Consider the following 15361-nt stretch of genomic DNA (forward strand, 5'->3'; position numbering starts at 1 on the left):
GAAAGTCACAAGAAAAAGGAGAAAGTCATACAGAGAAAGACAGACACCAAATCATGTACCTGGATAAAATGCACAGATTTCTAGCCACACATCTAAAGTTTTTGTACACATGGTGTTTGATCCACTGCCTCTTTTTTTCAGAGTTTGCAGCAGAATTGAAAAGAATACTCAGAAGGTATATATAACTCAATGAATTTTAACTGAGTATATATTCCATTTCAATCAGTAGCCCAAATAAATGAAATCTTTTTGAATTGGGTTCATAAATTCTGAGATGCACCATTTATTTCTGTTCTACTTGATAGCACCTTAAAGCATATCAGATTCACAGTTCACTGAATGTCAACCTTCCACTTTTTTCTAAAAAGACAAATAGGGCCAGTATCTGAGCTGCAGAATTTCTCCCCTAATTTGTGTTTGAGCCAGGTTCCTGCAATATGATTTCCATAACCCTCTTCATCGGGGGGGGGGGGGGACGGGACTGAAAAAGGAGGGAGAAAAGGAGTAAGGCAAAGGAAGAGGGAGGGAAATAATGAGTGCTATGGGGAGTTTAGTGTCACATCCTTCTTGTCAGAAGATTGCATCTCTGAATGCCAGCACTTCGAGAATTGAGCAAAGCAAGGAGACACACATGGTAAGTTCCATGTGGCTATCTCAGCACACAGATTACAGCTGGGGCAAGAGATCCATGTTTCTCTATTTTGCATGTTACTTTAAACATAGGGCACAGGTTGAGAGACAGCCAGCTGCTTCCTCCAGTTGACACAGCTCTCCAGAGAGCCACCCACCCTATGGCTCATGCTGGGAGTCAGACCTCTGAATCTGCATATTCAAAGTAGCATCCAAAGTGTCTCCAAAATCTTCTCCTGTGGCAATGAACAGGGACCATGGCCCAGAGCATACATTATGTTTGTTATGGAGTTGCCACCAAAAAAGGCCTAACAGCAACAGATCCCTCCTCTCACAGTAGTATTTTGAGGCCATTTGACAGTTTCCCTATGGCTAATGTGATGTGTACACCACCAAGCAGGAATTACCACATGGGGAATTATGGACGTTCTGTGAATAACTCACAATGATGCTACCCAATACTACTGGATGCAATGCAATAGGAAAGCTTTAGGACAGGGATGGGAAACCTGTGACCCTTCAGATGTTGGACTGCAACTCCCATCACCACTGACCCATTGCCCATGCTGGCTGGGCCTGATGGGAGTCTGAGTCCAATAATATCAGAAGGCCGACAAGTCCCCAACCCTTCTTTAGAACCACTGGGTAATGGAAAGCAGTTCTTGAAGGAACAGGAAGTCTTTAATAAAAATTATGAGAACCACAAAAATAAATTGGATTTTGCTCCAACTACATTTAATGAAATTATTACTTGAGCAACGTATTCACATTCCCACATCCTATAAGCTTGAACATACTTGTGGATTCAGCTATATATTGATTTGTGGTTTTGTTATAAGTTACACTGACATATGTGCCCTAACCCCGGCGCCAGCTTGTCTGGCAAAAGGGGGGGACATTGCGGGCGGGTGGGGTGAGAAGAGGTGGCTGCTGCCTATTGGGTGCCCCCCCATGGCACCAACAAGCAGGGGAGGAGTCGGCAGAGCCCTCTTAAGGTCTGCGCCCTATCCAAACCAGCTCTCTCGCTCTCGCGGCTTGAGAGACTGACCTGGAAGCAACGACCGACTCCTGGCTGGCACGCCGTGGCCTGTCGTGGTGCTGCCGGCACTCACCGCACCTCTGGTGGCACTGGCGCCAGCTTGGGCGGCGCGTGTGCCCTTTGCCTCTCGGCTCATGGAGGACGCAGTTTTTTCCTGCCGGCGGCTGCGGTGCCTCTGTGGATCCTGGCGCTCGCTTGGGTGGCATGCGTGCCTTGTGGGCGCCGGCCTCACTGCTGCGGCGCACCCGCTGCCACTCGCCACTGCGACGTGTGTGCAGCTTGCCTCCAGCTCGCCGGGGGGCGGCCCTCTCGCTGGTGCTTGCCGCACCTCGGGAGGCGTCAACGCTCGCGGCTCCAGCACGCGTGCCCCCCACCTCTGACTCGCCAGGAGGTGCGGCCCCGCAGTGGGTTTGGCTGCGGCTCCGGGGGCGGCAGCACTCGCTGCTGCGTGCACCCGCCCCTCGCCTCCGGTTCACCAGGAGGCGCGGCCCTCTTGCCGTGCTGCCGGGTGCGCTGGCCCTCCCTCGGCGGCGCACATGCACCTTGCCTCCTGGTTGTTGGGGGGGCAGCCCTCTCACCAGCGCTTGGCGTGCCTTGGGGGGCGCCGATGCTTGCGGCTGCAGCGCGCGCACCCCCCGCCTCCGGCTCGCCGGGAGGCGTGGCCCCGCGCTGGGTTTGGCCGCAGCTCCGGGGGCATCGGCGCTCGCTGCTGCGTGCACCCGCCCCTCGCCTCCTGCTCGCCGGGAGGCGCAGCCCTCTTGCTGCGCTGCCGGGTGCGCCAGCCCTCCCTTGGCAGCGTGCATGCCCCTCGCCTCTTACTCGCTGGGGGGGGCGGCCCTCTCAATGGTGCTTGCCGCACCTCTGGGGGCACTGACACTCGTGGCTGTAGCACGCGCGCCCCCCGCCTCCGGCGCACTGGGAGGCGCAGACTCTCACTCAGTCTGGCTGCGGCTCTGGGGGTGTCGGCGCTCACTGCTGCGGTGCACTCGCCTCTGGCTTGCCGGAAGGCGCAGCCCTCTTGCTGCGCTGCCGGGTGCGCCGGCCCTCCCTCGGCAGCACATGCGCCCCTCGCCTCCCTGCCCACTGGCTGCCTCGGTGCATGGCCCCTGCTCCTTTCAGCAGATCTTCTCTCTCCTGTAGGGGCATCAGCGATGGAGAACCAATGTACTTTTGCTAATCCCGTGAGAGGAGCAATGCCCATCCAGGCTGCTTCTTCTGCAATTGGCCTTCACCAAATAGCATTGCCCTTATTTTCGCCGTAGTCTACGTAGATCTTTACGTAGACTAGACGTCCCAAAATAAGGAATGCAAATGGCGGCCCCCATAGCCCCCATAGCCCCCATATGGTGACTTAAAAAAAAAAAAAAACGCAAATAGCGTTGCCCTTATTTTCGCCATAGTCTACGTAAACATTTACGTAGACTACAGCGACCAAATAAGGAATGGGAATGGCGGCTCCCTATGGGGGCCGCAATTATCCGTACACTCTTTTTTTTTTTTTCAAAGTCACCCGTGATAGGCTACGTGACGATTCACATAGCCTATCACAGCTGACTTTGCAAATCTAGCCGTGATAGGCTATGTGAATCGTCACGTAGCCTATCAGGGGGCGTTTTTTTTTTTTTTCTTTCATTGTAATGGCGGTGGCGGCAGCCGGTCGAAAGACCGGCTGCTGCTCCCGCCTCGCTCGAACACCCGCTGAACCGCCGGCCGGAGCAGCCACCGGAGGGGACATTCGGTGAAGGTAAGTCCCGTCCCGGGGGGGTGCGGGGGTCGGGGGGGTGCGGAGGATTTCTCCCCGAAACTTGTTCGGGAGGCCGAACACGTTGGCGCTCGGCCCCCCGAAGTTTCGGGGAGAAATTCTCCGCCATCCCTAATTTGCGTACGCACTTTTTTTTTTTTTTCAAAGTCACCCGTGATAGGCTATGTGAAGATTTACGTATCCTATCACGGCTGACTTTGGAAATGTAGCCGTGATAGGCTACGTAAATCGTTACGTGGCCTATGCATGGGTGTGTGCGCGTTTTTTTACTTTATTTATTTTTTTTTTTTGCAATGGCGGCTGCAGCAGCAGGTTGGGAGACCAGCCGCCGCCCCCCGCCTGCGACGAACCGCCGAGGAGGGACATTCGCCAAAGGTAAGTCCCGTCCCGGGGGGGGGTGGGGGGCGGAGAATTTCACCGCCGATTTCGGGGGGCTGAATGCGTTGGCGCTCAGCCCCCCGAAGATTTGAGGAGAAATTCTCCGCCATCCCTATACCAAAGATTAACATGTTATCCTAAATTACATAGCTCTATGTACTGGTGCCACCATGGCAGGTATGCAGTCCTGCACCTTAGGAGCAAACGTCAGTCAGGACTCATGGCCCTTCCCTATAGAGCTTTGCTGCAATTCTGCATCTCTTTGAGGAATAAGGGGGATATCTGCTAGAGCCAGGATGGGCGAGCTGGCCGTTTTTAGTCTTGGCCACAATAAGGAGAGTTACTGACACCAAGTCAACTTTCATTGCCAAGTGTCCACTGTGAGGTGGTGGCGTGGCCACCTCCACCTTTTAGCAGATTCTGGGGACCTGCTCTCTCCAGATTCCCTTCTTGGGTTCCGAGATAATGGCCCTCCATTTGGCCCTCCATTTGCCCCTCCCTGTATGGCGTTTCACTGTCCCACGCTGCAGCCTTAATGGCTCTCTTCAGGGCCCTTGGGATTTTCAGGGTTGTTTTGGGTTCCTTATCTGGCTTGTCCAGAAGGGCCTTCAGATGCTACGATGTACACAGGTCTTTCCCACTGTACTCCACCTACCCATTCAGAGGTTAATGCCCGTCAGGGTCATCACAAGTTTTACTGGGATACTGGGTCTAGAAGGGACCCTTGTCTTGTCAGTCCGACAGTTCACTATTAACAAAATTTCAGTTGGGCTGCTACCAGATCAGCTCTAGCTCGCTAGGCCAGGTAATTTTCGATAGGAACCCTCTTTTGGTAATGAGCAGTCCCCAAGGCAGCCACTTTAGGTGTCTCTCACAGGCAAGTTATGGCGGTGGAACGATGGCAGTTCGAAGCATTCCAGCAGGGCCCTCACAATTTGACCGCTTTCTTTCTGTTGCAATTTCCCTTTGCTTGCCCTAATGTTTTCTTCCTCAGACTGCTGGACTTGACGTACGCCGGTATGGGTGCTCTTATGCGGGCACAGTATGGTGCTTTGGGCTGCACGTATGGTACTACGCCAGACTTCGGATCTTACATAGCCCTTATTAGCGTTGCCCTTATTTTCGCCGTAGTCTACGTAAATAATAGCGTTGCCCTTATTTTCGCCGTAGTCTATGTAAATCTTTACGTAGACTACAGCGACCAAATAAGGAATGGGAATGGCGGCTCCCTATGGGGGCCGCCATTATCCGTACACACTTTTTTTTTTTTTTTAAGTCACCTGTGATAGGCTACGTGACGATTGATGTAGCCTATCATGGCTGACTTTGCAAATCTAGCCGTGATAGGCTACGTTAATCGTTATGTAGCCTATCAGGGGGCGTTTTTTTTTTTTATTGCAATGGTGGCGGCGGCAGCCGGTCGAAAGACCGGCTGCTGCTCCCGCCCCGCTCGAACACCCGCCGAACCGCCAGCCGGACCCGCCGCCGGGAGGGACATTCGGCGAAGGTAAGTCCCGTCCCAGGGGGGGTGCGGGGGGGGTTGGAGGATTTCTCCCCGAAACTTGTTCGGGGGGCCGAACACGTTGGCGCTTGGCCCCCTGAAGTTTCGGGGCGAAATTCTCCGCCAACCCTAGGAGCGTTACAGGGAGGACGGTGTCCACCTGTCTAATGTAGGGAATAGCATATTTCTGTCAGATCTGCAAAGGGGCCTACGGGAAGTTGTTCTGTGCAGGTGGGGGGAGTTCACAAGCTCTAGGCTTGTGACTCCTGTGGTGGTTAGGACGGGCAAAAGCAGAAAGGGATTAGGGATGGTGTGCATGCAGAGGCACTTTATGGTGACAGGTGACGCCTGAGGCCCCCTGAACGGGTTGTGTGGCTTGGTGGGGGGATAAGGGTTGCCTGGGAGACCAACCCTCCTCACTCACCCAGGTGTTGTGCGGCACCGGGTTGGGGGTGGGGCAGTCCGGAGGGGCGGCGAGATCGATGCCACCCCTCAGGCTGGGTGTGCTTTCGCCCGAGAAGTGCCAGCTAGTCGCTGGCACAGTCAGATGCCTGTCCTAGGTTCCCCTTTGCAGATATTTCAATAAATGTGGCCCAATTTTCAAACCCAAGCCTTGTTATCTGACTCTTCTTTGACCCATCTCTGCTCGCAAAGAGTACCTTTTGTAATATTGTTGTTGACTAAGGATTACTGTGGACTTGTACATTAGGTATGAAACATATGTGTCACGTAGCCTAAACATAACTGGTTATGGATGTACGAATTGTGTACCTTCAGTGCTGCTTGACTTCTGCAGCTTGTGGCCAGTGCTCCGTTCCGCCATTCACTAGGAGTGCACGAAAGCCACTTACCTAGTCTCTCAGGTTTTCGCGGTGGGGGGGAGGCGCTTCGCTGCTCTCCCCCCAAAGTTCAGGCCGGGGGGGGAGGCTTCCCGCCTTGCCCAGCCGAAATTCAGGCCGGGGAGGAGGCGCCTCGCCTTGCCCGGCCGCAAAATAAAAAGTTTTTTTAAAAAAACGCCCCCATGATAGGCTACGTGACGATTAACGTAGCCTATCATGGCTAGATCTGCAAAGTCAGCCATGATAGGCTACGTAAATCATCACGTAGCCTATCACGGGTGACTTAAAAAAAAAAAAAGCGCGTACGCAAATGGCGGCCCCCATTTTCGGCGTAGTCTACGTAATCTTTACGTAGACTACAGCGACCAAATAAGGAACGTGAATGGCGGCTCCCTATGGGGGCCGCCATTAGCCGTACATGCTTTTTTTTTTAAGTCACCCGTGATAGGCTACGTGACGATTTACGTAGCCTATCACGGCTGACTTTGCAAATCTAGCCATGATAGGCTACGTTAATGGTCACGTAGCCTATCACGGGGGCGTTTTTTTTTTTTTTTACTTTTATTGGAATGGCGGCGGGGGCAGCCGGTCGAAAGATCGGCTGCCGCCCCCGCCCCTGACGAAGACCCGACGAACCGCCGCCGGGACCCGCCGCCGGGAGGGACATTTGGGAGAGGTAAGTCCCGTCCCGGGGGGGGCGGGGAGCAGGGGGGTTCGGAGAATTTCTCCCTGAAACTTCTTTGGGGGCCGAACACGTTGGCACTCGGCCCCCCGAAGTTTCGGGGAGAAATTCTCTGCCAACCCTACCATTCACAAGCCCCTGGAATTCTCCTCTTTTTTTTCCACTCCAAAAATTACAAAGATAAATCCGTACTGAAAACCATAATTCCGGTGCCCAGCCATGTCCATGAGTCCACATAACTTCTGTAAGAATCGCAATTTTAAACTCATTGTTTAAAGTAGGGATGTACGAAAGTCACTTACCTTTTCGAAGGGTGACATTCACAGTGGGGGGGAGGCGCTCTGTCCCTCTCCCCGAAATTCTCTCCAGCCGGCTCCACTCTGTAGAGATTCCGCAGAGCCACCAGCCGGGGCCACCCACAGCCAGACATCTGGCCGCTGGGCAGCCTGCACAGGGACACAAATGGCGGCTGCTGTAGCCGCCGCCATTTGCATCCCTGTATTTTGCCATGATAGGCTATGTAAATATTTACATAGCCTATCACGGCAAAAAAAAAAGGGGGGAATGCAAATGGCAGCCACTATGCCATTTGCGCCTCTCTCATTTGTCATAATGGGCTACGTAAATATTTACATAGCCTATCACACGGCAAAAAAAAGGGAACGCAAATGGCGGCCGCCATAGCCGCTGCCATTTGCGTTCCCTTAGTTTTGTTGTGATAGCCTACATAAATACTTACGTAGCCTATCACGGCTTCTGCAGGGACACAAGTGGCGTCCCTGTGTTAGCCATGATAGGCTATGTAAGTATTTATGTAGTCTATCACGGCTATATGGAAGAAGCAAATCCTGGCCGCAGACGTGGCCGCCATTCGCAAGTCAGCGCAGACGGCAGCAGGTAGGTGCTCCATTCCAGGCCCATTTCGCAGGGGGTGGGGGTGGGAGGCTTCATTCCACCATGGATTTCGGGGGGGCGAGATACATAGCGGAATTCTCTGACATCCCTAGTTTAAAGCAACGCTGCTTTAAAGAAAGAATAAACCTTTTAAATTGACCATGCTGGTCCTGGAGTGGCATGGTCATTTTAAAAGGTTTTTTCTTTCTTTAAAACAGCGTTGCTTTAAACAAAGAGTTTGTCACTCAGGCACACTTAAGACAGCCTTCTTTTCGGAAGCCCCCAGGAAGAGGAAGTATTTTGGCTGAAAGTAAATGAAGACAGAGAATCTCAATTTTTTTAAAAAATACGTATTTTTTAAATATTACAAAAAATATTTTAAATATTACAAAAAATATTTTAAATATTACAAAAAATATTTTGTAAATATTTACAAAAAAATAGCGATTGTTACAGAAGTAAGAATTTCGTGGCGGAATTCTCTGACATCCCTATAACTGGTTGCCTGGCCCTAACAGTAACCATGATTATTCAGAAGTAAGTGAATTTCATATAAATATGGTTAGAATTGGGCTGTAAAATATTCTGTTCAAATTCAAAGCCTGAACTATGTAGAGCTTATTATTATACCCAAACAACTTGCAGTGGCATCCATTACATTTAGGGATGGCGGAGAATTTCTCCCCGAAACTTCGGGGGGCCGAGCGCCAACGTGTTCGGCCCCCCGAACAAGTTTCGGGGAGAAATCCTCCGCCCCCCCTGCCCCCCGCCCCCCCCGGGACGGGACTTACCTTCACCGAATGTCCCTCCCGGTGGCTGGTCCGGCCGGCGGTTCGGCGGGTGTTCGAGCGAGGCGGGAGCGGCAGCCGGTCTTTCGACCGGCTGCCGCCGCCACCATTACAATGAAAGAAAAAAAAAATGCCCCCTGATAGGCTACATGTCGATTCACGTAGCCTATCACGGCTAGATTTGCAAAGTCAGCCGTGATAGGCTACGTGAATCGTCACGTAGCCTATCATGGGTGACTTTGAAAAAAAAAAAAGAGTGTACGGATAATGTGTACGGTGTACGGTGTACGGTGACTTTAAAAAAAAAAAGCACGTACGCGAATGGCGGCCCCCATAGGGAGCCGCCATTCCCGTTCCTTATTTGGTCGCTGTAGTCTACGTAAATGTTTACGTAGACTACGGCGAAAATAAGGGCAACGCTATTTGCGTTGCCCTTATTTTCGCCGTAGTCTACGTAAACATTTACGTAGACTACAGCGACTAAATAAGGAACGCAAATGGTGGCTCCCTATGGGGGCCACCATTCGCGTACGCGCTTTTTTTTTTTAAAGTCACCCGTGATAGGCTACGTGACGATTCACGTAGCCTATCACGGCTGACTTTGCAGATCTAGCCGTGATAGGCTACGTGAATCGTCACGTAGCCTATCAGGGGGCGTTTTTTTTTTTAACTTTCGCGTTCGCGGCCGGGCGAGGCGAGGCGCCTCCTCCCCATCCTGAATTTCGGCCGGGCGAGGCTGGAAGCCTCCCCCCCCGGCTTGAATTTCTGCCGGGCGAGGCAGGAAGCCTCCCCCCCCGGCCTGAACTTCGCGGGGGGACCAGCGAAGCGCCTCCCCCCCACCGCGAACGGCCTTCGACGACAGGTAAGTGACTTTCGTCCACCCCTAATTACAACAGAGTTATGGCTAACCTTGGGTCAGATTCTAAGGCTGAGAAAAGTTGGATAAGAGAGTAGCACAACCTTTTCTTTCCCTTCACAATTCACTTAAAACTTCATAGGTATTCTAGACTGCACAGTATTGTGCTTGAAACATTTTCAGACTGGTTTAGTCATGTGTTTTATTGTTCAGCCATGTGTTTTGGGTCAATGCTGTGGTATCATTCTGCTGATTTTATTCTTTTAATAAAGTTAGAGAAGCCAAGCATTTATGGCTCACTTACAAAGGTGCTGTGTGAGCAGCAGGCTGTGTAAAATGCAATTACTCTAGAGTCAGTGTGTGGGACATATAATGCTGGGCATCATCATTATGCATGTCCCAATATTGCTCCAAAGGAATTCAGAAGCAATTTCACATCTTACCTCCCACTGTGCCAAATACTTCAGAAACCACATCGTCTAATATTTCATTTTCTGGGGGACGCAACCATTGGCTTAAAAGTCAACCACTTCAAATGTTACACGCCAGTTCTGTGGGCACAACAGGGGAGAGGCTGTCCTGGGGGCCAGAACCGCTGTGTTGTGCTGTTCTGTTTTGTTCAAGAGCACATTTTTAATATATGTACTCTCCCAGCTTGAGCCAGTGCCAATAAAGAGGTTCTCTTTAATTTGAATATGACAAATCTCCATTAAATGCTTACAGGAAAGAAAAAGAAACACAACGAAACACCTAGGTTTTCAGTTTGACCTCCAGAATATATGAAAAACATGAGCTTTGACCCATATACATAATTGGCAAATCCCCTTGATGCCATTAACCTAGGTTTGGGCATTAAGTTTCACTGAGAAATAAATGCTTAAGACTGTGGAGTCTTAAGGAGAATGGTCTTTAGTGTTTCATTTCTGCTTGGGCTATTCTGCGCAATCACTTAATTGTAGAAATGTTATTCTGAAAAGCTTTCATGCTCTCAAGAACAATGACCCACAGATCTTTAAATCCCATAAAGCAAGAGATGAATTCCACATTTGATACCATGTACTTGGAGAAACTAAGCTTTTCATTACAAATGTATAAAACAGTGCTATCTGTGAGCACCCCACATAGCTTCAGGACACCATAATCCTTTGACCAACATCTTGTTAATTTGAATTTCTGCTTATCCTTGGAGAACTGAATTTAAAATATATTTTTCAGATGATAAATTTTTCAAAGCTTTTCGGAAAGGGTTAAACCTTTCTAAGTCGTATGTGATGGAGCTCTGCCAGGCTTTTTGCTTTCATTTTTACTTTCATTTTTAGCTTTGCTGCAGTGTTAAGCATCCTTTTAAGTTCATAAGTTGTGGAAAGTGAATTCACTAGTATTTAAATTCTTCTTTTAGAATACATCTGAATACCAATTCTTCAGGATATCTTGGGCCTTCAGACGTAACAGGCACATCTAAGAAATTGATTTCTACATCTTAAAAAAAATCATGCAGCAATATGTATTATCTAGAAGCTAAGGAAGAGAAATATTATTTTATAGACCAAATATAGGCTATACATTGTCCTTCTGTTCCCAAAATACACACACAAAAAACATCAAGAATTTCTGCATTTGTTTTGCTCTGTTCTTTCACCTTCATTACTATTTTTTAGGGATGGACGAAAGTCACTTACCTGTCCTCGAAGCTTTTCGTGGTGGGGGGGAGGCGCTTCGCTGCTCCCCCCGCGAAGTTCAGGCTGGGGGGGGAGGCTTCCCGCCTCGCCCGGCCGAAATTCAGGCCGGGGGGGAGGCTTCCCGCTTCGCCTGGCCGAAATTCAGGCCGGGGAGGAGGTGCCTCGCCTCTCCCGGCTGCGAACTAAAAAGTTAAAAAAAAAATGCCCCTGTGATAGGCTACGTGACGATTAACGTAGCCTATCATGGCTAGATCTGCAAAGTCAGCCGTGATAGGCTACGTAAATCGTCACGTAGCCTATCACGGGTGACTTTAAAAAAAAAAAGTGCGTACGCAAATGGCGGCCCCCATAGGGAGCCGCCATTCGCGTTCCTTATTTGGTCGCTGTAGTCTACATAAATCTTTACGTAGACTACGGTGAAAATAAGGGCAACGCAAATAGCGTTGCCCTTATTTTCGCCGTAGTCTACGTAAAGATTTACGTAGACTACAGCGACCAAATAAGGAACGCGAATGGCAGCTCCCTATGGGGGCCGCCATTATCCATTTTGTTGTTGTTCAGTCGTTCAGTCGTGTCCGACTCTTCGTGACCCCATGGACCATAGCACGCCAGGCCTTCCTGTCCTGCGCTCTCTCCCGGAGCGTGCTCAAGTTCATATTCATTGCATCCGTGATGCTATCTAGCCATCTCATCCTCTGCCGTCCCCTTCTCCTTTTGCCTTCAGTCTTTCCCAGCATCAGGGTCTTTTCCAGGGAGTTTTCTCTTCGCATTAGGTGGCCAAAATATTGGAGCTTCAGCTTCATTATCTGTCCTTCCAATGAGCACTCAGGGTTGATTTCCTTTAGGATGGACTGATTTGACCTCCTTGCAGTCCAGGGGACTCGTAAGAGTCTTCTCCAGCACCACAGTTCGAAAGCATCAATTCTTCGGCGCTCAGCCTTCCTTATAGTCCAGCTCTCACAGCCATACATTACTACTGGGAAAACCATAGCTTTGATTAGACGGACCTTTGTCGGCAAGGTGATGTCTCTGCTTCTTACTATGCTGTCTAGGTTGGCCATAGCTTTCCTCCCAAGGAGCAAGCGTCTTTTAATTTCATGGCTACAGTCACCGTCTGTGGTGATCTTGGAGCCCAAGAAAGTAAAATCTGTCACTGCTTCCATTTCTTCCCCTTCTATATGCCAGGAAGTGATAGGGCCAGATGACATGATCTTAGTTTTTTTAATGTTGAGTTTCAAACCAGCTTTTGCACTCTCCTCTTTCACCCTCAACAAGAGGCTCTTGAGATCCTCTTCGCTTTCTGCCATTAGGGTGGTATCGTCTGCACATCGGAGGTTGTTGATAATTCTCCCAGCAATCTTAATTCCGACCTCTGATTCATCCAACCCGGCATTTCTCATGATGTACTCTGCATAGAAGTTAAATAAGCAGGGTGACAATATGCAGCCTTGTCGTACTCCTTTCCCAATTTTGAACCAATCGGTTGTTCCATGTCTGGTTCTGACTGTTGCTTCTTGACCCTCGTACAGGTTTCTCAGGAGACAGGTAAGGTGGTCTGGTACTCCCATCACTTTAAGAATTTGCCACAGTTTGTTGTGATCCACACAATCAAAGGCTTTAGCGTAGTCAATGAAGCAGAAATAGACGTTTTTCTGGAATTCTCTTGCTTTCTCCATGATGCAGCGAATGTTGGTGATTTGATCTCTATTTCCTCTGCCTCTTCGAAACCCAGCTTGTACTTCCGGTAGTTCTCGGTTCGCATACTGCTGAAGCCTAGCTTGTAGGATTTTGAGCATCACCTTGCTGGCATGTGAAATGAGAGCAATTGTGCGGTAGTTTGAACACTCTTTGGCGTTGCCCTTCTTTGGAATTGGAATGTAAACTGACCTTTTCCAGTCTTGTGGCCACTGTTGAGTGTTCCAGATTTGTTGGCATATTGAATGCAGCACTTTAACAGCATCATCTTTTAGGATTTTAAATAGCTCGGCTGGAATACTGTCATCTCCGCTAGCTTTGTTGTTACTAATGCTTCCTAAGGCCCACTTGACTTCACTCTCTAGGATGTCCGGCTCAAGTTCAGTGACCGCACTATCATGGCTATCAGGGACATTCAGATCTTTCCTGTATAGTTCTTCTGTGTATTCTTGCCACCTCTTCTTAATCTCATCTGCTTCTGTTAGGTCCCTGCCTTCTTTGTCCTTTATCATGCCCGTCTTTGCACAAAACGTTCCCTTGAGATCTCCAATTTTCTTGAAGAGATCTCTAGTCTTTCCCATTCTGTTGTTTTCCTCGATTTCTTTGCATTGTTCATTTAAGAAGGCCTTCTTGTCTCTCCTTGCTATTCTCTGGAACTCTGCATTCAGTTGGGTATATCTTCCCCTTTCTCCCTTGCTTTTCACTTCCCTTCTTTCCTCAGCTACTTGTAAAGCCTCATCAGACAACCACTTGGCTTTCTTGCATTTCTTTTTCTTTGGGACAGATTTCGTTGCTGCCTCCTGAACAATGTTACGGACCTCCGTCCATAGTTCCTCAGGCACTCTGTCTATCAGGTCTAATCCCTGAAATCTATTCCTCACCTCCACTGTATATTCATCAGGGATATGATTTAGGTCATACCTGAACGGTTTAGTGGTTTTCCCGACGTTCTTCAATTTAAGCCGAAATTTTGCAAGAAGCAGCTCATGATCTGAGCCACAGTCAGCTCCAGGTCTTGTTTTTACTGACTGTATGGAGCTTCTCCATCTTTGGCTGCAAAGTATATAATCAATCTGATTTCGATATTGACCATCTGGTGACGTCCATGTGTAGAGTCGCCTGTTGTGCTGTTGGAAAAGAGTGTTTGCTATGATCAGCGTGTTCTCTTGGCAAAACTCTATTAGCTTTTGTCCTGCTTCATTTTGTACACCAAGGCCATGCCTGCCTGTTATCCCGGTGATTTCTTGACTTCCTACTTTAGCATTCCAATCCCCTATGATGAAGAGGACATCTTTTTTTGGTGTTAGTTCTAGAAGGTGTTGGAGGTCTTCATAGAACTGATCGACCTCAGCTTCTTCGGCCTCAGTGGTTGGGGAATAGACTTGAATTACTGGGATGTTGAATGGTTTGCCTTGGATTCGTACTGAGATCATTCTATCATTTTTAAGATTGTACCCCAGTACTGCTTTTCCCACCCTTTTGTTGACTATGAGTGCTACTCCATTTCTTCTAAGGGATTCTTGCCCACAATAGTAGATATGATGGTCACCTGAATTAAATTCTCCCATGCCTGTCCATTTCAGTTCGCTGATTCCCAAGATGTCGATGTTCAATCTTGCCATCTCATGTTTGACCACCTCCAGCTTACCTTGATTCATTGATCTGACATTCCAGGTTCCTAAACAATATTGTTCTTTACAGCATCGGATTTTCTTTTCACTGCCAGACACATCCACAGCTGAGTGTCCTTTCGGGTTTGGCCCAGCCGCTTCACTCTTTCTGGCGCTACTTGGAAATACCCTCTGCTCTTCCCCAGTAGCATATTGGACACCTTCCGACCTGAGGGGCTCATCTTCCGGCGTCATCTCTTTTAGCCTTGTGATACGTTCCATGGGGTTTTCTTGGCAAGAATACTGGAGTGGGTTGCCATTTCCTTCTCCAGTGGACCACATTTTGTCAGAACTCTCTGCCATGACCTGTCTGTCTTGGGTGGCCCTGCACGGCATAGCTTATGGCTTCACTGAGTTATGCAAGCCCCTTCGCCACAACAAGGCAGTGATCCATGAAGGGGGCCATTATCCATACGCGCTTTTTTTTTTTTAAAGTCACCCGTGATAGGCTACGTGACTTTGCAAATCTAGCCGTGATAGGCTACGTTAATCGTCACGTAGCCTATCACGGGGGCGTTTTTTCTTTTTCTTTTATTGGAATGGCGGCGGCGGCAGCTGGTCGAAAGACCGGCTGCCGCTCCCGCCCCGGATGAAGACCCGCCGAACCGCCGGCCGGACCCGCCGCCAGGAGGGACATTCGCCAAAGGTAAGTCCCATCCTGGGTGGGGGTGCGGGGGGCGGGGGGGGCGGAGAATTTCTCCCCAAAACTTGTTCGGGGGGCTGAACACGTTGGCGCTCGGCCCCCCGAAGTTTCGGGGAGAAATTCTCCACCAACCCTACTATTTTTGTATGAATTCTGTCTCAGTAGTTGCAACATATGCATTTGACTTTACATCACTCACAACCCTATTACTGATCATGGAGGGAGAGCAATCCTATGGTCGCTGGTAGAGTGTCCCAGAGACCACAGGATTGTTCGGAGTCCCCCTCCTGAGGCCATAGACACTG

The 15361-nt window shown here is 49.5% G+C and overlaps 1 protein-coding gene across 2 annotated transcripts in view; it reads right to left on the bottom strand.

Moving 5' to 3' along the window:
* LOC146352375 (uncharacterized) overlaps window positions 1-15361 on the bottom strand; it is a 135503-nt gene that overhangs the window by 22682 nt on the left and 97460 nt on the right. The window lies entirely within an intron of this gene.

The sequence above is a fragment of the Heloderma suspectum genome, chromosome 2 (assembly GCF_057233095.1).
Source record: "Heloderma suspectum isolate Gila_16-S chromosome 2, 16-S_ref, whole genome shotgun sequence".
NCBI lineage: Eukaryota > Metazoa > Chordata > Lepidosauria > Squamata > Helodermatidae > Heloderma > Heloderma suspectum.